The 27,889-nt window shown below is 44.4% G+C and overlaps 1 protein-coding gene across 1 annotated transcript in view; it reads right to left on the reverse strand.

Moving 5' to 3' along the window:
* Window positions 1-22,220, reverse strand: part of MTUS1 (microtubule associated scaffold protein 1) — a 231,479-nt gene extending 209,259 nt beyond the window's left edge. The window contains exon 1 of the mRNA XM_063458077.1: window positions 22,205-22,220. The gene's annotated coding sequence lies outside the window, so the exon portion shown is untranslated. The remainder of the gene's footprint in view (window positions 1-22,204) is intronic.
* Between the last annotated feature and the right edge of the window lie 5,669 nt (window positions 22,221-27,889).

Below are 27,889 nucleotides of genomic sequence, written 5' to 3' on the forward strand. Positions count from 1 at the left end.
GGATACTGGACTGCTTTGGTGAATGGAGCCCATAAGGGGCATATATATATATATATATATATATATATATATATATATGCACACATATACATATACACACACACACACCTCTAAGCTAGCTGTAATGTCTCAATGATAATTGATGTATAAATACCTACACCCTTTATATCAAAGTTAATGATGTCAATTTACAAAACTTTCAATAAATCATAAATGAAAAAAAAAAAATTATTTCAACTATAATTTTTCATCGATTCTTATTTTTAGATTATTTAGGATCTAAAGGGACCTAAAGGGTAATCCAGTGCGGGTCCTGTGCCTGTGGGGCACCGCTACCTCTGAGGAAAAAGCCCATTGAAGGCTAAAATTATTATTTTAGGTTGCTTTATCTCTCATGCAAAAGGGGGGGGAATTGTAATTTGGATCCGATTTTAGCTGGACAGTCAATGGTTTTAGGGTCCCGTCCCGAACTAACCGAATGGAAAGTCATAATGGACTTAAAGAATTCCAGTTCGGTTATTTTGACTTTAATTTCAAAATTTGCTTTTGAATTATCAGTTTGGTAAATAATCCTGTAAATCTTCGAAACTGCCAGAAAAGGGTAAGAACAGTGTCTGTTTCTAGAACAGAGGCAAGTGTGACCCACAGATTGATGTAAACTCACCAGTAAGTTTGGAGAGTAAACAGGAGTATTCTATCTGTAGATATTCACATGCAAATAATGCACATAGAAATGAGCTGTAAGTTACTCCAGTGTTACTTGGGAGTAAAGCCGCCTATATGATCGAGTCTACTACTTTAGCTTCATCGAGGTAAAGAAAAAAAATAAATAGTTATTACATCATTCCAGCCCCTCCCCTATTTATATATTCAAGCTTACTGCCTATGAATTGAAGTCATGTACTTTTTTCTCCCATGACCGATACAGTTAAATTATACACTGTACTTTGTCGTCAGGTAAAACACGATTAATCTTCTCTCTATTGTGGCCTACTTAACACTCTTTATACGCTTGTTTTAATCATTAAAATTCTAGGTCATTACAGAAAAATTCTGGATTTGACTTGCTCATAAACTACTGAATAGTTAAATAAACACTCCAAACACCATATCCACTACAGTGTGCTGAAGTGGTTCTGGTGTCAGAAATGCCCTGTCAATCATGGTCAGAAGCATTGTTCCTGGCACAGAGTTTACACTTCTTTTCATTTTCAGAGTTTGCCCTGGCTTTGCGGTGACAAAACCGAATTTTATTAAAGACACGGAGGCTCCTATTATGCTTCTCTTTCTTTAATTCTCCCTCAGCAGCGAAGAGAGATATATGCAAAAGAGATAAAAAAGAACAAATAACATAAGCATATAGACAGTGCTATCATGGGTATCCACCCCCTTAGTATATAAGGTGTAGCACTTCCTGTTTCTTCCTCTTTCTTCGCTGCTCCCTCAGATAAGTACACTCTATTTTTATTTATGGTGTGCTCTGGTGGGTTTTTAGCTTGTGACATCTTGTATTGATTTAATATACTGTTGGGATATTCTCTTCACGTTATCCCTTTATCCCACCTTTACATAGTTTTACTTGTTTATTTCATTTATTATTTCATTTGTTATTATTTACTAAGGTATTTTATTGTGCTGCTACCTTTCACTGTGTGACCGGGCTGCCCTCAGTTCGCCCTCTGGGCTCTGCCGTTTTTTCTTTCCCCTCGCCCCCCCCTCCGGGTGGGACTCTCCCCCCGGTCACACACTACCGGGTTTCGCCGGCGGGGCTCGTCTAACACCCCCGCGGCGCTTCCCGGCACTATTTACGTTGCCGCCGGCCGGATCTACTTTATCCGCGCGGCGGTTTCATTTCCCGCCGCTCGCGAGTGGCGCGCATGCGCAGTTTGCTCGCGGCGGCCATTTTTTCGGTTTCCGTCGCCGATTAAGGCGACGGCCATTTTCTGTAGCGTGTTTCACGGATTTTGTTCCTCTCACACGCTGGTTTTCGTTGCTCTCTCATCCTCAGACGGGTATAGTCTTTTCCTACCCTCTCTACCTTGAAATTACCCTCCATCTCACTATCCTTCCCATCCTGTATCTGGGTTAATCAATCCTGATACTGCCTGTCACTCATATTTCGTTTATTATTTTTCTTACTTGCACTCATTATCCACCATGCAATCTGGTGATAAGTTCCCTGGCAAACTTAGCCCACCTATGGCCAATACTAATCCTGACCCCCAGGTTGACCCTGGACTGATGGGCTCAGAGGAATTTCAATGCCTCCTGGACACCACCATGTCCAACTCTATCTCAAAGGCCATATCATCGGCCATGGGCGCTATGTCCTCTACCATATCAGACTCCATTGCACTTGCACTCAGGCAAGTACAGCCTCAATCTGCCCCGGCCTTGGCCCAGGCCCCCCCTGTAGGGACACTACCGGGGCGCAAATCATTGGGCAAACGCAAACACTCACAGGACCCCCCCCCCCCACGCAGGTTGAACCTGCTCTGATTGACATGCCTCAGGCTGTCCAAGATGGCGCGCAACAACCGCGCAGTAGAGCTTCTGGGAGAGCTACGGCTACCAGAGACTGGAAACGGGCAAGAGCCCAAGATAGAATGTCTGACTCAGACGAGGAGGGGGATGAGGGGTCTGACGTCCCGTACTCAGACCCGTACGAGGACGAGCTCTCAGAGGGTGAAAGCCTCCAGGGAAAACAATTCCCTTTAACGCCAACACGTGCCTTGGCACATTCAGGGACGACCGGGGCAGATACTGAACACGACCCTAAAGAGGTTCCGCTTTTCGACCCAGACAACCTGAGACACCCACGCTCTGCTGAGTGGGAACCCTCCGAACATATCGCCCGATATCTGGCCCTCAGGGTGCGTAAGTCCCTCTCTCAAGAGGGCCGTAATAAATTGAGAGCAGAATGCCCCCGACCCATAATTCCTGATGCTGTGGCAAAAACCCCAGAAGTGGACCCCCAGATAGCCCAGTTTCTGGCCAAGACAGGATGGAAACCTAAGAGGGGACTAGACTATTGCCTCCGTAACTGTCAGGACAAGTTCCTCGACACCCTGGGTCCCGTTACGAAACTTTATGAGATGCTGGAGGCAGCTCAGTCGGGTGAGGCATCATTAGACTTTGAGGTGGCATTTGGCTGGCTCCAACGCCTGGTCTGCATGATCGGCAACGCCAATACCACCATGTCCACGGAGCGCAGGAAGGCTATCCTGCTAAAAATTGAGCCTAAACTGGCTAGCATGGCCTCCTCTGAACCAGGGGCCGCAGCTAAGGGTCTGCTATTTGGCGACTCCTTCGTCAAGGATCTGGGCTCCTATGTAAAAACCTTCACAGCCCTTGACAAAGCCCAGTCATCTATAAAGAGGGTCTTCCACCAAAAGGTTTTCGGTGGGGCCGGGAGAGGTAGGAGCCGTCTACCCGGCCGCAACCCCCGAGGTTTCTCCAGACCGGGCAGAGGCTCCTTCAACACACAGAGGCAAAGCCAGGAGCGTTCCTATACACCATTCTTCCCCTCTCGAGGAAGGGCTTGGAATGCCCGCGGCGGCAGAGGTACAACCCCAGGAAAACGCCCTTATGGTGAGTACGATTTTTCCCCATTTTTCCCATATAAATGTGGGGGGCAGGTTGGCTTTGTTCACACAGACTTGGGCCACTATCACATCCGACAGCTGGGTGTTACAGACTGTAGAGGGTTACCACCTAGAACTGACGGGTCTTCCCTTTCAGGACTCCCCTCCAAGGGTACCACACATGCCACAGTCACACCGCGACCTCATCTCCGCAGAGATAGAGGTCCTTCACAACAAAAATGCCATAGAGGAAATCCCTCTAGATACCCCAGGTTTTGTAAGCAACCTGTTTTTGGTACCAAAGAAAGGCGGGGGTGTCCGCCCGGTTATCAACCTAAGACCCCTCAATGCCTTTATCCGATACCATCATTTCAAAATGGAGGGCATACACTGCCTCCGAGACCTCCTTCTCCCAGGAGACTGGATGGTGAAACTCGATCTGCAAGATGCGTATCTTACGATCCCGATAACTCCTACACACAGGAACCTATTACAATTCCAATGGGACACAAGGAAGTGGCGCTTCCGCTGCCTTCCCTTTGGTCTATCCTCCGCCCCCTGGTGCTTTACGAAAGTATTGAAACCAGTGGTTACATTCCTCAGATTACACGGAATTAGTCTCATCATCTACCTAGACGATATCCTCATACTGTCAGAAACGAGATCCCTTCTACTATCACATCTGTCGTGGACTCTGCACCTCCTACAGAACCTAGGCTTCCTAGTGAATTGGGAGAAATCGGTACTACAACCATCTCAGCAGATGGAATTCCTGGGATTCCGAGTCGATTCGGTAAAACAAATTCTATGTCTCCCTGCGGACAAGATGTCCAGCATCAAGAAGGAGATCAGGAAGATAAGACACCGTCCAAATATCTCCCTGAGACAACTAGCCCGAGTAATCGGATTACTAGCGGCCTCCATACAGGCGATCTTCCCGGGACCACTCCACTATCGGGCGTTACAGCGCCTGAAAGCTTCTTGCCTACGGAACGGGCAGTCGTACGAGTCCAACATCACTCTAGACGAGGAATCCAAGGAGGAGTTGGACTGGTGGTTGACCCACATGGAAGCATGGAACGGACGAGCGATCTTCGGTTCCACTCCGGATATAATAATGGAGTCGGATGCGAGCTTACATGGCTGGGGCGCGCGCTGCGGCTCCATCTCCACAGGAGGCAGATGGTCAGTAGAGGAATCCTTCCTCCACATAAACTCACTGGAACTACTGGCAGCCTCATTTGCCATACGCAGCCTCACTCCCAGGAGCGTCTCTTGCTCAATCCTCCTCAAGTTGGACAATATCTCGGCGGTCAGGTACATAAACCATCTGGGAGGTACCAAATCACGCATCCTGGCGGTTTTAGCTCGAGACTTCTGGCATTACTGCTTACAAAACAATGTGTCGGTGACCGCGGAGCACATACCAGGCCTAGACAATTACGCCGCGGACTGGAACTCCAGATACCTGAGGGATCTGGGGGATTGGAGACTTCAACCGAAGGTCTTTTCCAAGTTCGCACGGCTATGGGGTCCATTGAGTGTGGATCTCTTTGCATCCAGACTGAACACACAACTTCCTCAATTTTTCAGCTGGCGACCGGATCCGGAAGCCTTGGCAACAGATGCCTTTCTTCAAGACTGGACCGGGGGACGAGCATACGCTTTTCCCCCGTTCAACCTGATTGCTCGGACTCTGGCGTACATCCGACAGTTCAGAGCAACAGTAGTTTTGATAACACCATGCTGGAGATCTCAACCCTGGTTCCCTCACCTTCTGGAAATGGCAATCGATTTCCCACATCTACTGCCGGATCACACGTCCCTGTTAACCAATCCGGATGGGGAGAACCACGACCTGATAGAACGGGGTATACTCCGTCTCATGGCATGGCTCCTTTCAGGGGACCCTGGGAAATCACGGAAGTTTCGAGAACAACTACCCAACTCTTGGCGAACGCATGGGCACCAGGAACTCGGCGCACATATGCTGCGGCATGGAGAGTTTGGTCCGATTGGTGCCTGGAAAAAATCAGTGGATCCCATATCAGCTCCTGTGAAGACAGTACTAGACTTTCTCACTCATTTATTCGAATCGGGCAAGGCGTTCTGTACAGTCAACATCTACAGATCGGCTATCTCGGCTGGTCACGATAATGTAGACGGAAGTCCTCTCGGACAGAACCCCCTGATCTGTCGCCTGCTCAAAGGCATACGTTTTGCACGGCCTCCAAAATCCAGATACGGGTCCTTTTGGGATGTCAACATTGTGTTCAAATTCTTAGAAGAGTGGCCCGACAACTCGGCACTATCACTTAAACATTTGTCTGCTAAATTGCTCATGATTTTATGCTTACTATCCTGTAAACGAGTATCAGATGTACGAGCCTTAGACTGGCAAGCCCGCACATTCACCCCGGAGGGGGTGTCATTTGATATTTCACGAAGAACTAAATCAGCGACTAAGCATGTTTTCTATCCACGCCTCCCGAACCAACAGAAGCTGTGCCCAGTACTGTGCTTGAAAGAATACGAATCCCGTACTTCTTCCCTCCGACCACCAAACGAAGGCCCATTGTTTATTTCTCTGAAGAGACCGCACCTCCCGGTATCTACACCTACGCTTGCCCGTTGGGCCAAGTGGTTATTAGCTTCAGCAGGGATAGACGTAACAGTTTTCTCGGCCCACTCGGTGAGAGGCGCTATGGCTTCTAAAGCATCGACGATAGGATGTCGATTAGAGGATATCCTGAAGGCCGCAGACTGGTCTACGGAATCCACATTCCGAAATTTCTACTTTAAACCAATCCAACATTTTTCGGAAAGAGTTATTGCTCAGCTTTGAAAGAGCATAATAGGAGCCTCTGTGTCTTTAATAAAATTCCTAGATTTTACTATTAACATGACGTAAAGTCATGATTTTATTAAAGACACGGAGGCGAGTATTATTCCCTTCCCGCCCTCCCTGGGTGGAGGGATTGGATTTGCAAGGATATCGACCTCAAGCGGATGTAACCGTAAGTTCAACTGCCTTTTACAGGTTTTCCTACATCCTTCAGGTAAGTGGCTCTACGTGCTACTGCGGACATAATCTGATAGATATCTTATGTTTGACGTCATGACGATAATGCTGTACACATTAATTATAACTGTTGTGGGGGTATATGATACAACCAGTCATCAACCGAATATTACCATATTTTCTCCTTTCATTTTAGCCTGAATTATACTGTCATGGTGTTGAAGTACCGTTACTAAGTTCTACAGTCCATCATCAAAGAATGGAATTTTGACTACCGCCCACTGTTCCTGTTCGGGCCAAGTTTATCGTTCAGTTATGGATCTGGTCTTCGGATCGCAGAAGAAAGAGGAAGAAACAGGAAGTGCTACACCTTATATACTAAGGGGGGTGGATACCCATGATAGCACTGTCTATATGCTTATGTTATTTGTTCTTTTTTATCTCTTTTGCATATATCTCTCTTCGCTGCTGAGGGAGAATTAAAGAAAGAGAAGCATAATACTCGCCTCCGTGTCTTTAATAAAATCATGACTTTACGTCATGTTAATAGTAAAATCTAGGAATTATGGTATAGTTTGTTAAAACTTTAATGTAGCTTTAAAAGAAGACAGAGCACCTGCCTTGAGAGGGGAGGAGGGCAGTTAGTCACACCTCCCTGCATGTGACTTACACAGCCTCCCTAAACATTCCTGCGTAAGGATAATCTAATGTTTACACTTCCTTTATTGCAAATTAGGTTTAATTTAGAATTTCTTATCTCCTGCTCTGTTAATAGCTTGTTCGACCTCGCAGGAGCCTCCTGTGTGCTATTAAAGGATCACTATAGGGTCAGGAACACAAACATGTATTCCTGACCCTATAGTGTTAAAACCAGACCTAAACTAGATGCTAACCCCAGCATATGTGCACAAAGAAGGTTTAACGGGAGGTTTTCATGAGCTGCAAGCCATAATCATCGCACTTATGACAAATCACGGCTTGAACTATCTTGCTTTGCAAGTAATGCATCTATCTCATATTAGTTTCCCTCTTACGTTGCATTACTGAAATAAATTAACTTTTGCACGATATTAAAATTTTTTGAGTATCACCTGTATGCACAACAGCTGATGTACTGGAGGGAGGTGTGTAGGACCTGAATCGATTGGTTCTCACCGACCGGTGGGTGTCGATAGTCTACAGTCCTCTTGGATCTAATTAGATGGACTTCTCGAGGGGAAAGTCACTGTGTGCCTAACACGCAGGCGGAATGCATCTCCCACATAGACGGATTAGTTTGTGCCCACGTGGGGGGGGAGGTTCCGCCTCGTCAATCCCGGATATGTACCATATATTTATAGCGTGCATAAATTAGCCTGAACCTCAACCTCATTCGTTAATCCCCTTGTGGCGCCTGATTCCGCATCATCAGTGTAGAAGATATGGCAATGCGCCACCTGAATGATTTTACATCCGTATGGCGAGATCAATCATACATATGTGTATCTAATGAGGACGATATTCACACTAGGATCATAAATCCAGATGGTATAATGTGGTAAAAATACCCATATCTCCATTTGGCCCCCACCACTGTATATAAAGGAGGAATACAGAGATGGGGTGCATGTAATGGGTTGCCAACATGGAACAAGGTGGGGGCATGTAAATGCCACAGTAATCAATATAAGTCAGCACTGGTTACTCATACTAATCTCATTTAAATAAGGCTTTGATGAGCCTAAGTGTGTATTAGGCGAGTATAAAAGTTATGCCAACTTGAATTAAGTTGTTGCCATACACCTAAGGAGTATTTGTGATAGATTCATTAGGCACCAGGGAGGCTATCATCATTTGTACATGGGAGCAATCCTAGTGCTCAAACATGTGAAAAATGTGTGACTCATGTCCAGGGATCTCATACTGCTGCTGCCGCAGTGATAGTTTACCCCTATGTCATTTCTTTTCATGCAGGCTGTGTCAGTCACAGCCACAGGAGGTGTGGCTAGGGCTGCATTGACAGAAAAATAAGTGATTTAACTCCTAAATGGCAGAGAATTGAGCAGCGAAACTGCAGGGACATGATCTATACACAAAAAAACGCTTCATTATGGTAAAGTTGTTTTTGGTGACTACAGAGTCCTTTTAATGTATTTCATAGTTCTTTACCTCAATATGCTGTATATTGTGCAACTAGGGTTTTAAAGAATCTAGCCTACCTCCTTTCCAATGCTTCTAACAAAAATAAATACATAAATAAAAATGCTTATCAGCGTATGCTTCCAGCTCTGCCTTTGAGGGCAAGGGCTGATCTGAACAGTTATAAGGAAAGCAGTCTGCATTAGAAAGACAGCATAACCAGGCAACACATAAGGTTGGTTGTGGACTGAATAAGCAGATGTGTCACAGTCTGGGAACTTTGCATAACTTGCAAAGACCTCCAACTCTTACATCGCCGCTCAGAGTCCAGTGGGTAGGGAAGCACAAGCAAAGGTGAGTTTTACTAACCTGAACCTTGCTGATGCCACCATCTTCTTTGGGTGGCTCCTCATCTGCCATGGTACTTCAGCTGACATGATCCAAAATCAGTGCTATGCGGTCGCTCATGTGCAAGAGTAAAACATTGAGGTGTGTGGAGGATCTTGGGAGACCTCCAAATAAAGAGCTAGTTTACATGTTGCCGTCACTGGCGGCGATAGCTCGGCCCAGTGTCAAGCTAGTCCCAACTTTATCTCAGTAGATCTCTTGATTGAGTCGGATTTTCAGTGAAATTCCAACCAAGTCAATGTGAGTATTTCAGAAAGATCGTCTCATTTTGTAGGCTTGGGGACCGCGCCGCTTTAAACTTTTATTCCAAAGTATGCGATCAGTTTAGACTTTGTGAGTTCCATGTTATTAAAGAGCCTGTCGCTTTCAGGGGAACCTGAGCAGATATGTTTCCTTGGTATACATGGAAGCTCTTGGAAAATCTACTCATCTGAAGTTCTCCCTTGCAAGTAAACTTCCTCTCTTACTCATACAGCATGAGTTACCGTCTCCCCAGTTTCTAATTCCCTCTATTTCTCCTCCCAGTCTTTTTTCCCCTTTGTAGTTTTCATCCTAGCTTGCATTTATCTGTCTTTAGAGCAGTTTGCATACATTGAAGGTTGCTTTTTGTGGGTTCCAAGTGTGAAATAGACTAGAATGGTATGGAGACTGGGCTTCCATTCATCATACTGCTTTTTTTTTTTGTTGCTGTCTCGCTTACTTTCCTTTCAAGAAGATCCCTCTTGATCTTGAAAGTGTTCTGCCACAGGTATATTATAAAACGGGATCACTCAAGGATTCAATAGCTAGGAAACTTACCAGGTGCCCTACAAGACTTACAGAATCTCATTCGAGTGCACACACCTCTGCTCCCTCGCTGTAGTGAGAGGTGCATGGACAATAATCTTCTGAGGATTTAAAAATAAATACTGCCAGCCCAATGCCTTTAAAGTGATTAACAAAATCAAATCCGCAATCTAATTTCTGATCACCGACCCAAAATTGAGATCTTGGTTTTTTTAGAATATTTATTTTCATACTTTTTATCCACCTGGCCTTCAAATCTACTCTATTCTCCCGGTTGTAATAAGATAACAAAGGAGGAAATATACATACAATTTGCAGAGCAGGTGACACTCGAGAATAACCCCATGAGGTATAAAAAAAAAAAATAAAAAAAAGTATTTCCAGAGTGTAGAAGAAACACGTCAAGTTAAGTTGCGAATGCCATGTAAAAAATAACGTGTGCTGTACAGTAAAAAAAAAGGGGACAAAAGAACACAGCACAGATACAGTTAATGGTTTCCACATCAGCAGAAGGGGGGAATGGGGGGGGGGAAGGGGAGGGAGGGGGGATGGAGAACAGGTTTTATTACCACTACCCAAGGCTACTATAACCTTGAGAAACCCTGAATAAAGTAGAGTTACAGAGTTCATCAGGAAGGGAAGAGAATAGCTGCCAAACAATTGCTGTAAAGCCGTGCATTGCTGGAGTCTGGAAAGAAGATTGACTATGTATGGCTTTTGACTATATTGCTTTTGGGGTCACTGAAAATAAAGATAATGACCATGTGTCTTTCACACCCAACTAATAAGCAAACTCCAGCTGGGTAACAAATCTTTACTCATCCCTGGATAGCTCACATGCCTTTTGTGGAAAATCTTATAAGCTATTTAATGGGATTGTCACGGCATCAAGGATATGAAATATAATTATTTCCAGAGGGGGGGTGTATTATGAGGAGGTACCTACTTAAAAGATCACTCTAAGAACCAAAACCAGTAGCTGTGTTGTATAGATTATGTCCAAGTCGCAGTGCCGAATTCTCTGCTCTTTATGAGTATTTTTTGGGCCCAAGACACATCTGCCACCAATGGAAGGGTTGGAAAGGATGTCAAATAGCGTATTTGTGAGGATTGTCAGTATGCGTAGGAATGCAGAAGTGTAAGTGTGTCTTCATGTCATTTTGTATATTCAATGTTTTCTATCTTCCTCAGTGTGTAATCTGTCTCCCTTTTTTTTGTTTTTGTCACCCTTACTGGTCTGCACATTACGCTCTTATGACACTCCATCTCACTTACTCCTGTTTCCACTATTCACCCCAGTGGTGCCTTCCAATTACACAACTGTCCTTCCCATAACTTTAAATTAGGGATCGAGCGATTGTCGGTCTGGCCGATATTATCGGCCGATATTCTGAATGTTCAGCAATATCAGTATCGGCCTATAAAGATACCAATATTGCCGATAATGCAGACCAGGGCCGCCATCAGGGCATGACAACCGACTGGGCCCGGTGGTCCTGGGCGCACACTCTTACTTCCCTTCCCAGCAGCTCCCCTGTCTAAATCTCGCTAGTCCCGCAGACGTCAGAGCATTGCCACAGGTTACCATGGCAATGCTACGCATGGCACACAGGCCGCGAGAGTTGTACAGGGGAGCTGCTGGGAAGGGAAGTAAGAGTGTGCTACAGGCCCCCTCTGCAGAGTAGATGCCACCAGACCACCAGGGAATGCCATATCCCCCCTCCCTAGCCAGGTAAGTAGCAGGGAGGGGGGACAAACTAAATGTTGAAAAATCTTATATTTAAAAAAAAACAAAAACTCCCCATTTTACACACATTACATACCTACACAAATACAAACTGCATCCACTACACACACACACACACACACACACATATATATTCTTGAAAACAAATTCTGACTGGCAAGTATATTTTGTGCATTTACCTTAATTACAAAATTTGCACAAAAAAAAATAACAGTAGAAATAGAAATAGCTTTTTTTTTTCAAAACGGTAAATGTACAGAATATCAGTAAGTTATCGGCTTGAAAGTCTACAGATTATCGTCTCTATATAAAAAATAAAATAAATCTATATCAGTAGATCCCTACTTTGAATCATCTCATTCCAATGTGACATCATATGCGTTTCTTCCTCAGTGTGCATTACCCAAATTGTTACTCCCCCCCACCCCCCCAACTTTCTTGTCCTCCTACATCCACGTCTGTGCCTCCTCTCATCTCAGTGTCTCTTCATCATCCAACATGTGTCTGTCCTCCCCATGACTCCAAATGTGTCTGCCCACCTATTGTTCCTCTGCACCACAAAAATATATTCGACCCATCTCACATCAATATGTAACTACTTCACACAAATGCATCTCTACCCCAACTCACTGTGTTTCTACTCACAGCCTCACATGTCTCTGCTCAATATCACACTCACTTTTGGCCACAACCTACTTTTTGCCTCTCTGTCCCTAAAGTTAAATGCCTCTGCCCAGTTTCTTCTGCTCATTTTGGTCATGGTCAGATGGGGAGATCACACATACACACTGTCCATGCTCTGCCCCCTACACTCACTGAGCTCCCCAACAGACATGGCAAAGGAACATGTAGGTCCTCTGCCATACCACATTGCTACAAGTACCAGTGAGGTAAAGGGATACTCTGTGCACCACCAACTCCCCCCACCCCCCCCATCTTAGTACTGTATTGGAGATCTTGAATTGATGACATTTTATCCTCCAGAATGATGTTTGTTCCAACTGTCATGACAGTACCTGGCGATTCATCGTTTAGACAACAAGCAGAATTTTAAAGAACAGTTACCAAACTAGAATAAAAACAACCAAATTATATAAAAACATTTACAGAATTTAATAAACAAATAACATGTATTAGTAACTTTTATCCTCACTAAATTAATTCTTCCTACCAGCAAATATTATTCCGCAGTGTCTGTATAGACACTAGGAAACCCAATCCCATGAAACAGATATAGATACTATGGTATGCCACAGGACATTCTACTGCTGCACAAGCAATTCCTGTCTGCTCACGCAGGCTGCAGTAGACACTGAACTTCAAGAATGTTCAAGGTGTATAATATCAATATGTATCGATATCTCCTACTATCTGACATCAACCCCTTAAGGACACATTGTGGTGGAATCTCGGTAAAAATAAATTTAGTAGGCCGAGATTACCACGTGGCATGTGTACGTGCATATGCTGACGTATCGATCAGTTGGTTGCACGAGGCAAGATACGATCAGTAGTGTACGGAGCATGTGCAAGAATACAGGATGTAGTATTCCCCTCCTCCATTGTGCTGGACAGGCCATGCGGTCAAGCAGGAAGTTACTTCTTATTAGTATTGATTGGTCAAGAGAATGTGCGGGTGGAGCTTAATATGGGAGGAGTTATGTGCCTATATAAGGAGCCTGCACTATTGTCCGGGGCTCAGAACTTGCTGTATTTTGGTGACATTAGTCCCTCTGAGTCCCGATCGGTGATCCAATAAAGAATCTCTTCCTTCCTGAAGAAACCTGTGTCCATCTCTCTGTGCTTTGCTTCCGTCAGTTTCTCCGGTATCAACATGACATGTCTGACATGTCATGATTCCCTTTTTTTCCAGAAGTTTGGTCCTTAAGGGGTTAAAGGGACACTATAGTCAACAAAACAACTTTAGCTTAACCCCTCCTTGACCAATGACTTACCAGGTATGTCCAACAAAAAACGGTCGGTAACAACCGCGGACGTACCTGGTACGTCATTTACTAAATCGCCACTTACCTGATCGCTGGCGATCCCCCGCCGGCAATCGCGATCCTTGGGTCTGCCTGGGAGCTCAGGCAGACCCCCATTGCCTGATCTGGCCCTCCCAGGCCATGTGATTGCGGGGTCCTCGTGTCCACATGGCCGGAATAGTCGGCTTGTGCAGTGCCTGCAGGGGGCCTGCCTAAGAGCCTTTTTTTTTTTTAGTGACTGAAAAAAAGTTTTACAAAGTTTAAAAAAGTTTAAAAAAAAACGTTTAAAATACATAAATGATTTATAAGATCCAAGTACTTTTTATGTACTTTATAAAAATATTATAATCTAAGAAATATATAAGATGTAAGTACTTTTACATGCACATAAACATACATGCACCATTAAAAGTGTATTTTAATATTAAATATATATAAATCTTAAAATACGCTTAGAATGACATTGAATAAAAATAAATACATTGAAAAAAATCAAAGAAAAACACAATTATAAAGCGGTTTAAATTTGTTCTAACTATTTTGATATTAACATACATATATTTAAATCAAAATAAATTTAAAATGACGTTATAAAATACATATATCCCCTTAACTACCGTGGACGTACTAGGTACATACTACAAAAAAAAAAAAAAAAAGCTAAGAACACGTTAACATTGGATTGGGTATTTCTAAACTCAGGACAAAAATCTAGAAACTATTTAGCATGGGTGTAGATGCGTAACAGATTGTGGGTCAAAGTTAGAAAAGGTGTGTTGGTTTTCTTGTTTTTTTTATAGCAAGTTATATGAAACGATGAAAATAATGGTATCTTTAGAAAGACAATTTAATGGCAGTATATAATATGTGTGGGTACAGTAAATGAGTAAAAGGAAAATTACAGCTAAACACAAACACAGCAGATATGTAAAAACAGCCCTGGTCCCAAACGGCAAGAAAATTGAAAAGCGTTCTAGTCACTAAAGGGTTAATGATGCAGTCTCAACACTAAATCCTCTGCCATTTAGGAGTTAAATCACTTTGTTTATGCAACTCTAGTCACACCTCCCTGCATGTGACTTGCACAGCCTTCCATAAACACTTCCTGTAAAAAGAAATGTAATTTTATACTTTTATCGCAAATTCTGTTTAATTTAGAATGTAAAATAGCTTGCTAAACATTGAAAGAGCCTACTGTGTGTGATTAAAGTTAAATTTACAGAGCAGGAGATAAGTGTGTGTAAATATATATATATATACACATATACACAGAGAATGACCGCACTCAGGGACTTGTATTAGGCAATTAGGCGCCCTGTGCGAAAAGTCTTCACGGCGCCCCACGTCCCACCAAGTTTTCTGAACAGTAACACACACAGGCACCAGGGACGTGTGTATCGCGAGGCAAACAAGGAGTCTGCCTTGGGCGGCACTTTGCAGGGGGCGGCAAAAAAAGCCGCCCCCAAACGCCCAGGCAGATCCCTTGCTTGCCTCGCGTCCTGGAGGGCTCAAGAGCTGGCCATCTTTGAGCCCCCCCCAAGGCTGGAAGCGGGCAGCGAAGGAGAATACTCACCTGAGCTCTTCCTGCTCAGCTCCCTCCGCGCCGCTTAATGAAGCCGGGAGCTGGAATATGACGTCAGTCCGGCTCCCGGCATCACTAAGCGCCGCCTACTCAGCTTGTGCACCCCCTGCCTGCCCGCCCAGCAGCCACAGTGGACTGCAGGTAAGAAATCCACTCCAGCTCTCCCAGGGAGGCTGGGTGGATTTAAAATAAAATAAAAAAATATTAGTTTGTGAGTGTTAGTGGAAATGTCTGTGTGTGCGTCGGTCAGTGAGTGAATGTGTGCGTCGGCGTGCATCTGTCAGTGGGGGCGTGCATCTGTCAGTGTGTGTATGTCATTGTTTGTCAGTGTTTATGAGAGTGTGCGTCTGACACTGAGTGTGGAGCCTTGACAGATGCTCACTCACTCGGTTACAGGCATGTACACACAAACACTCAGTTAAAGGCAGTCACACATACAACGACACACAATTAGAGTCACACAGTCACACAGTCACACAGTCACACAGACACAGACAGTCACACAGTCACACAGTCACACAGTCACACAGTCACAGACAGTCACACAGTCACACAGTCACACAGTCACACAGTCACACAGTCACACAGTCACACAGACACACAGACACACAGACACACAGACACACAGACACACAGACACACAGACACACAGACACACAGACACACAGACACACAGACACACAGACACACAGACACACAGACACACAGACACAGACAGTCACACAGTCAGACAGTCAGACAGTCACACAGTCACACAGTCAGACAGTCACACAGTCACACAGTCACACAGTCACACAGTCACACAGTCACACAGTCACACAGTCACACAGTCACACAGTCACACAGTCACACAGTCACACAGTCACACAGTCACACACTTACCTCTTTCCAGTGGATGAAGTTGGCTGATGGGGAAGCAGGGACTCCTTCCCTATTCCTGTGCAGCAGGGGCTTCGGGAGGTTTTAGCCCCGCCCCGCCACAAAGTAAGCCCCGCCGCTCCATAAGCCCCGCCCAATCTGCCGCGATAAAAAAAAAAAAAAAAAATGTTAATAGACCCGGGTGGAGAATAATTAGTCCCGGGTACCTGTTTTAGCTCCATGTGCGAGCTGTGTCGGCTGTCAAGGCGCCCCCTGCTCCATGGCCACAGCTCGCACACCCCTAAGGCCAGCCCTGTATATATGCCACTTTAACAGTGCTCTCACTACTGTAAGGGATTCTGGGTAGGCGTATGCAAATGAGCTCAGCAAAGACCCAGATTTTTGCCTCATAATTACACTTTATACATAGATTCCTTGGACTGGCTTTGCATCTCTTCCTGAGTTGTGTTTAAAAGTTGTTGTATGAAGCAGACACATACTCCAAGGAATCCATGTATAAAGTAGAATTATGAGGCAAAAAACTCTTTGTTGAGTTAATTTGCATATGCCTACCCAGAATCCCTTGCAGGAGTGAAAGCACTGTTAAAGTGAGATTTCTGTGGGAAAAGCAAGTCTTATGGCACACACACAATACTTCGATCTTTAGTTTCTTGGTATTTTAGTAGAAAGGATGCATTTTACTTAAAGGGTACCTGTCATGACAAATGTAACTTATTCTTAAATGATCATTCAAATTTCATCTATACATTGTGCTAGCAAATCTCTAGATTGCACTAAAATAAGAGGTTAATTTTAGTCAGTTTAGTCTGTGCCGATCAGCGCAGAGATAAGAAGGCTGTGCTTTGCAGGTCTGTTTTCCAGGGAAACCATCCTATGGGCGTCTCTACTGCTTGAATTTAGTCTTAGGGAAAGCCAATACCAGCAACTGGAAGAATGGAAGAGGGGCAGGCTCTGAGCGAATGCATCAGCAGCAGAGTGGAGAGAAAAGTCCAAATGATTTAGAGCACAGATATGTTTATATACATTCCATAAATCCAACATAAAGTGTTGGGGGGCTTCTAAGTTGTTATAGGAAGCAAGTGTGTGCGCTTTCCAAACAGGGGTATGCAGGATAGCTGCATCTTACAGCAAGTGTAACAGCCACTGAAACATGATTGATGGTCGTAACAGGAGACAGGGAAAGTGAAAATAAATTAAAATATGAGCTTTTAATAGTACTGAGGGAACAAAAACTTTATTTTGTAACAGGAGTCAAGAAAGATTGTTAGAAAAGTGCAGACGTAGATCTGTCGTGACCGGTTCACATTACAAAGGTTATTAGCCTGAAACCTAAAAAGATTGTAAACCGGGGGGGGCAGGGCCGGACCGCCATGCTGAGCGGACGCACAGAGGAGCAGCTCCTGAAAGGCTGCTCCGTTTTAGCCCCAAATAACCGGCGAAAAGCTTACCCAACAACCGACAGCGGTGCCCCGGCGCAAACCAACAACCCCGGTCCCGAGGAGAGGCTTGCCGTGAGGTTTTAGTCCCTCGGTGGGGTGATCCCCGTCCCGCAAGATGGAGACCACCCGGGCGGTGAGTTGGGCGGACGGCCGCTGCCAGGCTATCCTGCCCGCCGGCGGAACGGCAGCACCGAGAGGCTGGTCGGGTCCGGCCCTGTTCCCCCCCCCCCCCCCCGCCGGCCCAGAGTGATCCCGGCCCCCACCCTGTGCTCTGTAGAAGCGCCGCGGAACCGGCGGGAACCCGCTTTCAAGATGGCGGAGACCGCATGGCGTGCAACCTGGATCCCTATCCGATACCACGCAAAGAGATACTAACCCCTGCCTGAGCAGGACCCGGCAAGCCAGGGAAAAGCAGCACCAACACCCTCAACACCAGAGGGCTCGGCCCAGAGATGAATCGAGGCAGCAAGGCCTGCAACTACCCTGCCACGTTGCTCAGCCTCCCACAGGGGAGCAGTAAACGAAGGCCCAACAGCCTAAGGTATCCAAATTGGGACTCTCCCTTCATCCAAGCCTGACACCAGCCGAGACTGCAATTGCCCCAAGACGCAGCCATCGCCTCCCCACTCGGATGCCCATTGGGACTAAAGCTACAGCCAGAATCCTCAAACCTCTCGTCCCATTGTCACAGGTGGCACAACGCACAGACGGGCCAACCAGCACGCCAAAACGGATCCTTGCCTGGCTGACATGGGGTGGACATTCTTAAACGAGCGCAGCAAAATCTAACTGTTGATACTGATTTTATGATTTTATGTTAAGCTTTGTGTCTAAGCTACTCATATCTTAGTGCTAGCATGATGTGCAACCATTTAACCCTTCACATGTCCCCTAGCCTAAATATAAGTATAGCAATGCAGATATTGACATGCGACTACCGCCCACCATAGCGTATCTTACACCCATATCTGATGTATTACAAGCGACCATCTACCTGCTCAACTCTACATGTTTCCTCATTAGCATGATTTAAGCTTGTACCTAAATTGGAATGTATGTTTAGACCGGAGCTAGGCTAGTTTCAACTCATCTACTATTGCCATGTAAACGTTTAACTAATAATTTGCTAGCCAATCTTAACAACCACTTAAGCAACCATACCGTTAGCGATGTTTAGCCTATATTACAGGACTCACATAACTGTTGCTTCTTTACCTTTAAAATGCAATATATATGTTTCTATAATCGACATAACAAACAACAAATAAAAATAAAAAAGTGGCTTTAGTGAACAAGGAAATGTATTTACCAGATGCAAATGTTGTTCTAACCCCATTTTGTGAACAAACCGTACATTATCCTTTTCTCTTCTGTACCCCATATCATATGCCGCAATAAAACAAAGACTGACAAAAAAAGATTGTAAACCAGATAAAATGAGATGAGCAACTCCAGATCAGCCAAGTGCCATAACTATTTTTTTGTTTGTTTTCATTTTCATATACTACACACATTAACCATTTGCTAGACAAAGCTGAGCGACATATCCACAGGCGGGATCATACTGCCCAGGCGCATATATCTGGAGTTGAACATAAGCTCCAGAAAATTGGAAGTGGCATTTTTCTCATTTTACCTCACCGCCTATATAATATACTACACTATATTCTGTTTCCTGTCCTTATATTTTCCATACTGACTCACCCCCATACGAGTTTGAGGACACCCAGAAGGCGTTGCTTCCCTGTACCCTTTCCTGACCTATACCCAGTTACTGCGATACAGAAGAGACTCTGGTTTGGGAAGTACCAGCTGCCATACCCGGATCACACCATCGCATGTATTTGCGATTCTAAAGTATTCTGGCAGCTGAAAAATATCAAGGTATCAACCTATTGCCCAGCCCTTGGTTATCCAAATATTTAGCTTTTAAAAGCCTTGTCAAGTTGATTATAGGTACCAGTCATCTAATATATTAGCAGGTTATAGACTACGCAGGATATATTCAGATGTAATACATTCACATAGTCGATTGCCATTCCTCCCAACTCCGGCATCCTGGGAATCAGTTGGTTATGGGGAAAAGGGGTGAGCTAGCGAAGCAAATGCATCAATGGTTCAACCCAAAGGTGGTAAAAATGAACAGAAAGGGGCCGGTCCCACACAAAGGACTGGCAGGTCAGTATAGAATGAATGCCTGTCCATCCCGGCAGACCCACTGATAACAGCACTCCAGACAGCACGGTCTTAATTTTCCAAGTGTGACTAATAATGAATTTGCTCTATGTTTGTTGGGACAGTTGCATGGTATCCTCAGGGAACTATGTTGGGACATGACCTGAAAATAAGGACTATCCCATCAGATAAGGAAAGTTTGGAAGACTTGACTGCAGTAGTATTAAATAAAATTACAATTACTTGTATTCCCAAACTAGCTGAGCACCACTTGCAACTCTGCCTTCCATCCCGATACTTCTAAAACTAATATAAAGTCACATCATCAATACCTCCTATTGGACACCATTAAAGGAACAGCCCAGCATATTAATGGGGGAGAGAGCAGTACACCCTGGGTGAGGTTCCACTTCAGATCCCTTTAAAAAAAAAAAAAAAAAAAAGGACTAAAAATGAAGCCTTTGTGAAGAAAAAAACCCCAAACTAATACAAAAAAATAAATTATGTGTGTGTTTACAGTCTGTTCTCATGATTGTTTGTGGCAGATAATTTTAAGCTGAAACCGCAGACATAACGACTCCTACCATACATGGCCATTTAAAATCATGCACAGTATGATAAAAAAAAAAAAAAAAAAAAAAATCATAACTTCCAGTAATGGACTAGCACAATCATGTAACTGTGTGGTGAGGATTATTTGCCCCACCAGCACATGTGACATTGGCGGCTCAGAACTCTCTTCCGGGTTGCCTAATGTCAATCTGTGCATAAATTACGTTTGTTGTCTGCGCGCAGAGCACGCGAATAACAGATGTTAAAATGTTCTCCTTGCAGGCGCTTTGGAAGCAAGCTCTCACGTCCCTCGATCGCTCAATTGTTTGCATCTTACTCCCCACGTGAAGCTTTTAAGGTGTTTTGGAACATTAAAAGGTTAAATATAGGCTAACAAATGAAATTCTCTGGGATTCCTGGCAGGCTATCAATTATATTACATTCCTATCCAAGTGTGTTGTGAGGTCTACTATGCATTTATGTAATTTTATAGGATTTTAAATTATTATAGATCGACGGACCTGCCTGACAACCCAGGCAGTCCCCCTGCAGCCAATCCAGCCCATCCATGACTCGGACTGGCTGCAAGGGGACTACCTGGGTTGTCCAGCAGGTACCCTGATTATAATTGGCATGCAGGGTAAGTATTCGGGCTGGTGGGAGGGCCAGATTGTTAGGGCGTGCTATGCCGCCCTAACTGCGTTAAAGCTCTCCTTTTTTAAAGGAACACTATAGTCACTTAAATTACTTTAGCTAAATAAAGCAGTTTTAGTGTATAGATCATTCCCCTGCAATTTCACTTCTCAATTCACTGTCATTTAGGAGTTAAATCACTTTGTCTCTGATTATGCAGCCCTAGCAACACCTCCCCTGGCTATGATTGACAGAGCCTGCATGAAAAAAAAAACTGGTTTCACTTTCAAACAGATGTAATTTACCTTAAATAATTGTATCTCAATCTCTAAATTGAACTTTAAAGGGAAACTCCAGTGCCAGGAAAACGATCCGTTTTCCTGGCACTGGAGGGTCCCTCTCCCTCCCACCCACCAATCCCTGGTTACTGAAGGGGTGAAAACCCCTTCAGTGACTTACCTGAGGCAGCGGCGATGTCCCTCGCCGCTGTCTCCTCCTCCGCGACGCTCCTCCTTGTGATTGCGTCGGCCGGTGGGCGAGACTGATCTCGCCCACCGGCCGAGGAGACCTAATGCGCATGCGCGGAAATGCCGCGCATGCGCATTACGTCTCCCCATAGGAAAGCATTAAAAAATAATTTCAATGCTTTCCTATGGTGTTTTGAGTGACGCTGGAGGTCCTCACACAGCGTGAGGACGTCCAGCGACGCTCTAGCACAGGAAACCTCTGCTAGAAACTAGGAAGTGACCTCTAGTGGCTGTCTAGTAGACAGCCACTAGAGGTGGAGTTAACCCTGCAATGTAATTATTGCAGTTTATGAAAAACTGCAATAATTACACTTGCAGGGTTAAGGGTAGTGGGAGTTGGCACCCAGACCACTCCAATGAGCAGAAGTGGTCTAGGTGCCTGGAGTGTCCCTTTAATCACATGCAGGGTCTAGCAAGCTATTAACATAGCAGGGGATAAGAAAATCTTAATTAAACAGAACTTGCAATAAAGAAAGCCTAAATAGGGCTCTCTTTACAGGAAGTGTTTATGGAAGGCTGTGCAAGTCACATGCAGGGAGGTGTGACTAGGGTTCATAAACAAAGGGATTTAACTCCTAAATGGCAGAGGATTGAGCAGTGAAGCTGCTGGAGCATGTTCTATACACCAAAACTGCTTCATTAAGCTTAAGTTGTTCAGGTGACTATAATGTCCCTTTAAGACGTCATAACCCACCCTAACATTTAGAAGAAGTTAAAGGTTTAGATTATTGCACACCCACCTCGCCTTAAATATATTGTTAATTTACCTCAAATGCATCAGTAAGAGGGTTCTCTCCAACCACTGATATCTCTGCCAACTAAATGCTTGTCTTAGAACAGCACTGGTACACAGGGATAATCTACAAAATGGTTGTATTATGTATGAGAAGCACAGTGTTCTGTCTGGGCATAAAGCAATCAGAAAGGGTACCCCCAGTTGTCGGATTAACAACTGTGAGGGTGCAGACATATTACTTCATAAAAGTGTTGAAGTGCTTTTAGGAGTTTGGTAATTTAATTGGCAAGGACATGATCTTGGTTAAATCTGAAGAACTATCAAAATACAAGTTTTAAATGTTGAAATATGAGAGGATACTGTTAAATTAATTAACAAAAATACAGTTGGAAGGTAACTGAAGCAAAATAAGATTGAAAGTCGAAACCCATACGGTTCGACCCTGGTCTAATCACGACAGAGCTTATGACTGATAATTGTTTACTGGAGCATCCGGCGATACAGTGCCAACTTTGGGGTCAAATCACTATAATAACAGTGTAATCCATAAAGGCATGACCAGATCCACCTGTCCCCCATGACTTCAGTGATCTGTTGTGAAGGGTGTGGGAGTGTACACTAAAGCTTACACATGTTTAGTATATTTATTTAAGAAAAAAAATGCATTGCATTAAATGATTTTACAAACATATGCTTAAACGTTAAATGGCATGTAGTGCAGTCATATATATAAAACTAAACACATTATGTGTCAACCATCAACAGACACACCCTGCAGGGAAGAAATAATCAATATTGGAGGGCATATTCTTCAGGCATGCCAGTTCGAAATTGATCCAAAAAGATAAAGGTAAAAGAAGATAATCTCTGGAAATAGGCAGTCAACATGTAGGAATAAATAGAGTGTTCAGGGGCCCCAAAGGGCAAGTGGTAGAAGTGGGGGCATAACTAAGCCTGAAGCAGGAGGTTACCAAGATACCCCATAGGGGACATATGTTACTAAAGAGAGGCAGGCTGCCACCGAGGCACACATGGGCAGCAGATAAAGTACTAAGGAGGAGGAGGAGACAGGCAGCCAGAGAGGGACATCAGAAAGATGATGGGGTGTAAATATGCATGTGTAGGAATTAGGATGGAGTCTCAGTAAATTAGGAATAAAGCACGGGATTAGATGCACAGTGGTCCCAGTGTTGCTAGTGTATCAAGTATGCTATAAATGGAAGTACTGCAATGCAGTCACAGAAACAAAATACTGTGATAAACTGTTAGAAGAAAATATATAAAAAGCCCCAGGATGCTGGGATGTCACCGGGAGCCAGGGATGATGCCTGTGAACATTAATGAGCATATGGACCCTGCCACATCTGACACCAATGTGCAGCTGCTGATTAACACCCCCCCACCCTCCCCCAAACTCAGGTAGCCCCCTGGCTGCTAGCCCCTCTCACACAGCACAGAGTTACAGAGCGGTGCAGTGTTTGGCAGAGGAGGGGGTGGCATGCTTCCTAGGGCGGTAATATAATAAATCATAAAGTGCACCTGCCTGGTCGTGGCTGCTGGCGTCCTGGTGAGATGTCTTACACGTGTGTATTGCTGAGCTCAGCTCCCCGCTGATCCGCTCTCCTGCACAGGCCGCCGGGGCTCGGGGGGGAAGGTCGTTTAAATCACTTCGTCGGACGCTCTGGCGCCACCTCATGGAACGACACGGTACTGAGCAGGCTGCAGCAGACCTGCCGAGGTAGGCTCTGCTCTGGCATCAGTACCATTGAGATGTATGTGTCGCATTCCTGGGGCTGGTACCTAGTGATGGATTTTAATATGGTCTGAGCAGGTCCCTCTGGCTTCTGTCAATTTAATTTTTGTCCTGATGAAAGTTTGATTTGGCAAACTGAAACATAGATTTTTATTTTCTGAGCAATAAAAGTTATAGTTTAGGTAAATTGAAAAAGTCAATGGATTGCTATCTGGATTCTACAAGACTACATCTCTTCTGCTGAAAACACTGGACAAGGAATACGTTTTTCTATGGAGTGCAGGATTTTTTTTTTACATAGTAAAGGGACACTATAGTCACCAAAACAACTTTAGCTTAATTAAGCAGTTTTGGTTTGCAGATCATGCCTCTAGTCTCACTGCTCAATTCTCTGCCATTTAATAGTTAAATCACTTTGTTTATACAGCGCTTGCCACACCTCCCCTGCATGTGACTTACACAGCCTTCCTAAACACTTCCTGTAAAGAGTCATCTAATATTTATACTTCCTTTATTGCACACTCTGTTTAATTTAGAATTTATTATCTCCTGCTCTGTTAATTAGCTTGCTAGACACTGCAGGAGCCTCCTGTATGTAAATAAACCTCAATTTATAGAGCAGGAGATAAAAAGTTTTAAGGTAAGTTAACATCCGATTGAAAGCGAAACCAGTTTTTTCATGCAGACTGTGTGAGTCAAAGCTAGGGGAGGTGTGGCTAGGGCTCCATAAACCGAAACAAAAGTTATTTTACATCTACATGGCAGAAAAATTAGCAGTGAAACCTGAGAGGTATGATCTATACACCAAAACCGCTTCATTAAAGGGACACTATAGTCACCTAAACAACTTTAGCTTATTGAAGCAGTTTTGGTGTATAGAACATGCCCCTGCAGCCTCACTGCTCAATCCTCTGCCATTTAGGAGTTAAATCCCTTTGTTTATTAAACCTAGTCACACCTCCCTGCATGTGACTTGCACAGCCTTCCATAAACACTTCCTGTAAAGAGGGCCCTATTTAGGCTTTCTTTATTGCAAGTTCTGTTTAATTAAGATTTTCTTATTCCCTGCTATGTTAATAGCTTGCTAGACCATGCAAGAGCCTCCTGTATGTGATTAAAGTTCAATTTAGAGATTGAGATACAATTATTTAAGGTAAATTACATCTGTTTGAAAGTGAAACTTTTTTTTTTTTTTCATGCAGGCTCTGTCAATCATAGCCAGGGGAGGTGTGGCTAGGGCTGCATAAACAGAAACAACGTGATTTAACTCCTAAATGACAGTGAATTGAGCAGTGAAATTGCAGGGGAATGATCTATACACTAAAACTGCCTTATTTAGCTAAAGTAATTTAGGTGACTATAGTGTTCCTTTAAGCTAAAGTTGATTTGGTGGTTTTAATGATAGAAAGCTGATATTATTCCAGTATACTGTAATTTAAGTGTGAAAAGGAACATATGTTGGCATTTTCTGAATACAACAGAATGCACAGGACACCAATTTCGTCCCTCGTGGCCGCTCACAGACCAGGAAGGTGCTCCATTCTACATTGGATACTACAGTCCCAAAACAAAGATAAATAATTGGGTGACATTAAGCCTGTGTAAAAGTGTGTTTTAAGTTTATTATGTATTCAGGTTCTCAATTAGTTAAAAGAAAAATGTAACTTCAGCAGTTATACCATCCCAATGTTTTTTTCTGCAGCCATTTCATAATTATTCACTCACCTGTCCTTAATTAACCTTCCCTAGCTGGAATGATGTGTAATGCATGGGGGTAAAAATGAATGCTGGAGTCCATCAACCGTGTATTGCCTTATATTTCCCTTCTTACCCGCTGTGGTTATACCCCGGGCCGGAGGACCCTCACACATACCCTGACCTGAAGGGACACAAAACAAAAAAGCAAAAACCTGACAAGCCCTGCATGAGCATGAACGTCAGAGACATGTGGTGACAGGCTCATGGCGCTCATGAGCTTAAGATGGCATCCCTTACAGGAGACTATTCGGATTTCTGTTCGGATTTCTCAGATGAGCTGTCTTTTGGACACGGTCACATAACCATTCCGATTCCACAGTCAACTTCTAGGCTGCCTACACTGCTCTGGTGACAACGGCAATCCTGAAGGAGCTCCTGTCGGACCTGCAGAAAAGCATCTCTTCTGATGTAGCTACACTGCGCAGGGATCTGCAGAGCCACATAGGGGCTCTGGAAACTACAACCCACATGGATGCACAGAAGATTGCTTGTCTCCAAAATGCAGCTGAGACCCTGCAGCAGAAGAACCAAATCTATGAACAGCGATTTGCCACGCAGGAAGACTGACGTTGCCGAAATTACCTCAAGATCAGGGGTGTCAAGGAAGGCATCCCAGAGGCTGAAGTGCCACACCCGGTCAGACGCCTGTTAGTGGCCCTGCTAATGCCTAGACAGGCCAAAGCAGTGGTGTTGGATGGTATTTTCAGAGTACCCAGGCCGGCCAAAGCACCGCCTAGAACCATTTGGGACATGGTGGTCCAATTCCAAAAACGAAAAGGACATAGCAGCAGTTCTGGCTGCCATCCAGGAACAGTCACAATACCAATTCGAGGAGATGTCCCTAGGATTCTACGCTGATCTTTCTGGCGGCACCACAGTATAGTGTGTAATGCTCAATTGTTGATAAGATGGAAACAACTGCAGATTTCTGAGTTTGATAATGTTTATTACTTTAAATAAAAAAAAGATAATCAAATTGAACTGTCTCTTTAATTCCTGGCAGGTTATAAACAGCAGCGGTGTTGAAGTTGTTTTAGATAAAGTAAATTTAACACAACCAGCGAGAAGTTCCAAATTAGGATGCAGATAATTAATAAGTAGGTGTTGAAAACAAGGTTAGGAGTTGATGTGGAACAGAATGCGAACCACTTAGAATTAGGATGGTTATATTTTAAGCTTGAGCCAATCTGGTTTACTTAACTTATGAAGGAGCGATAATCCAAATTGGTGATAGAGATTCCACAGAGAATCGAGGTTGCAGCAGGCAAGAGAATATCCAAAAACAGTCCGAGGTCGTAGGAGAGGAGAAGGAGGGTAAACGATTAAACAGTCCGGGTCCGATACACAGTAGAAGTAAATATTCAGTTTGAAGTTCGCGGGAGCTTTCGAGTTGATCCAGCACTGTGGTGTTGACGCGGTCTCTCTATGAACCCTGGGAACGACCACGTCATAGGAGGGGGAGTGGCCGCGCTCCGAGAACCCGGAAGTCCACGGTTAGCGAATGCCGGAAGGTCTGACAGAACCCCCCTCATAAGAAGCAGCCACCGGATGCTGTCAACGAGGTCTGGATGGGTAGCGAGCATGGTACGCATTGATAAGTCGACGAGCATGCACCGCGGAGGACGACACCCACGAGTCTTCGTCAACTCCGTAGCCCTTCCACCGGACAAGATATTGTAAGGAACCACGATGGATTCGTGAGTCGAGAATCCTCTGGACCTCGTATTCCTCTTCACCTTGTACCAGAATGGGATCAGGAGTGGTAAGAACATCCCTCATGAAAGGGTCGGAGTGGTGTGGTTTAAGCAATGACACATGGAAGACTGGATGTAGTTTCATGGTAGGTGGAAGTTTCAATCTAACCACGTTTTCGTTGATAAGCGACAATATACGAAAAGGGCCAAGGAAGAGTGAACTCAGTTTCTTTGAGGGACGGTTGGTGACAATGTTTTTTGAAGAGAGCCATACTAGATCACCAACCTTGTAAGTAGGGGAAGGTCGTCTACCAGTATCGAAAAACTTTTTCTGAGCAGATGATGCATTTTTAAGGTTATCACGTAACCTGAGGAAGAGGGCAGACATGAACGAGTTATGGTTGGAGACGTATGGATTAGAAGAAGGAAGTCCTTGATCGGGGAATGAAGAAGGATGGAATCCAAAATTTGAGAAGAAAGGAGTCATTTTGCTACTAGTGTGTACCGAGTT

This window comes from Pelobates fuscus, chromosome 6 (genome assembly GCF_036172605.1).
Source record: "Pelobates fuscus isolate aPelFus1 chromosome 6, aPelFus1.pri, whole genome shotgun sequence".
NCBI classification, from domain to species: domain Eukaryota; kingdom Metazoa; phylum Chordata; class Amphibia; order Anura; family Pelobatidae; genus Pelobates; species Pelobates fuscus.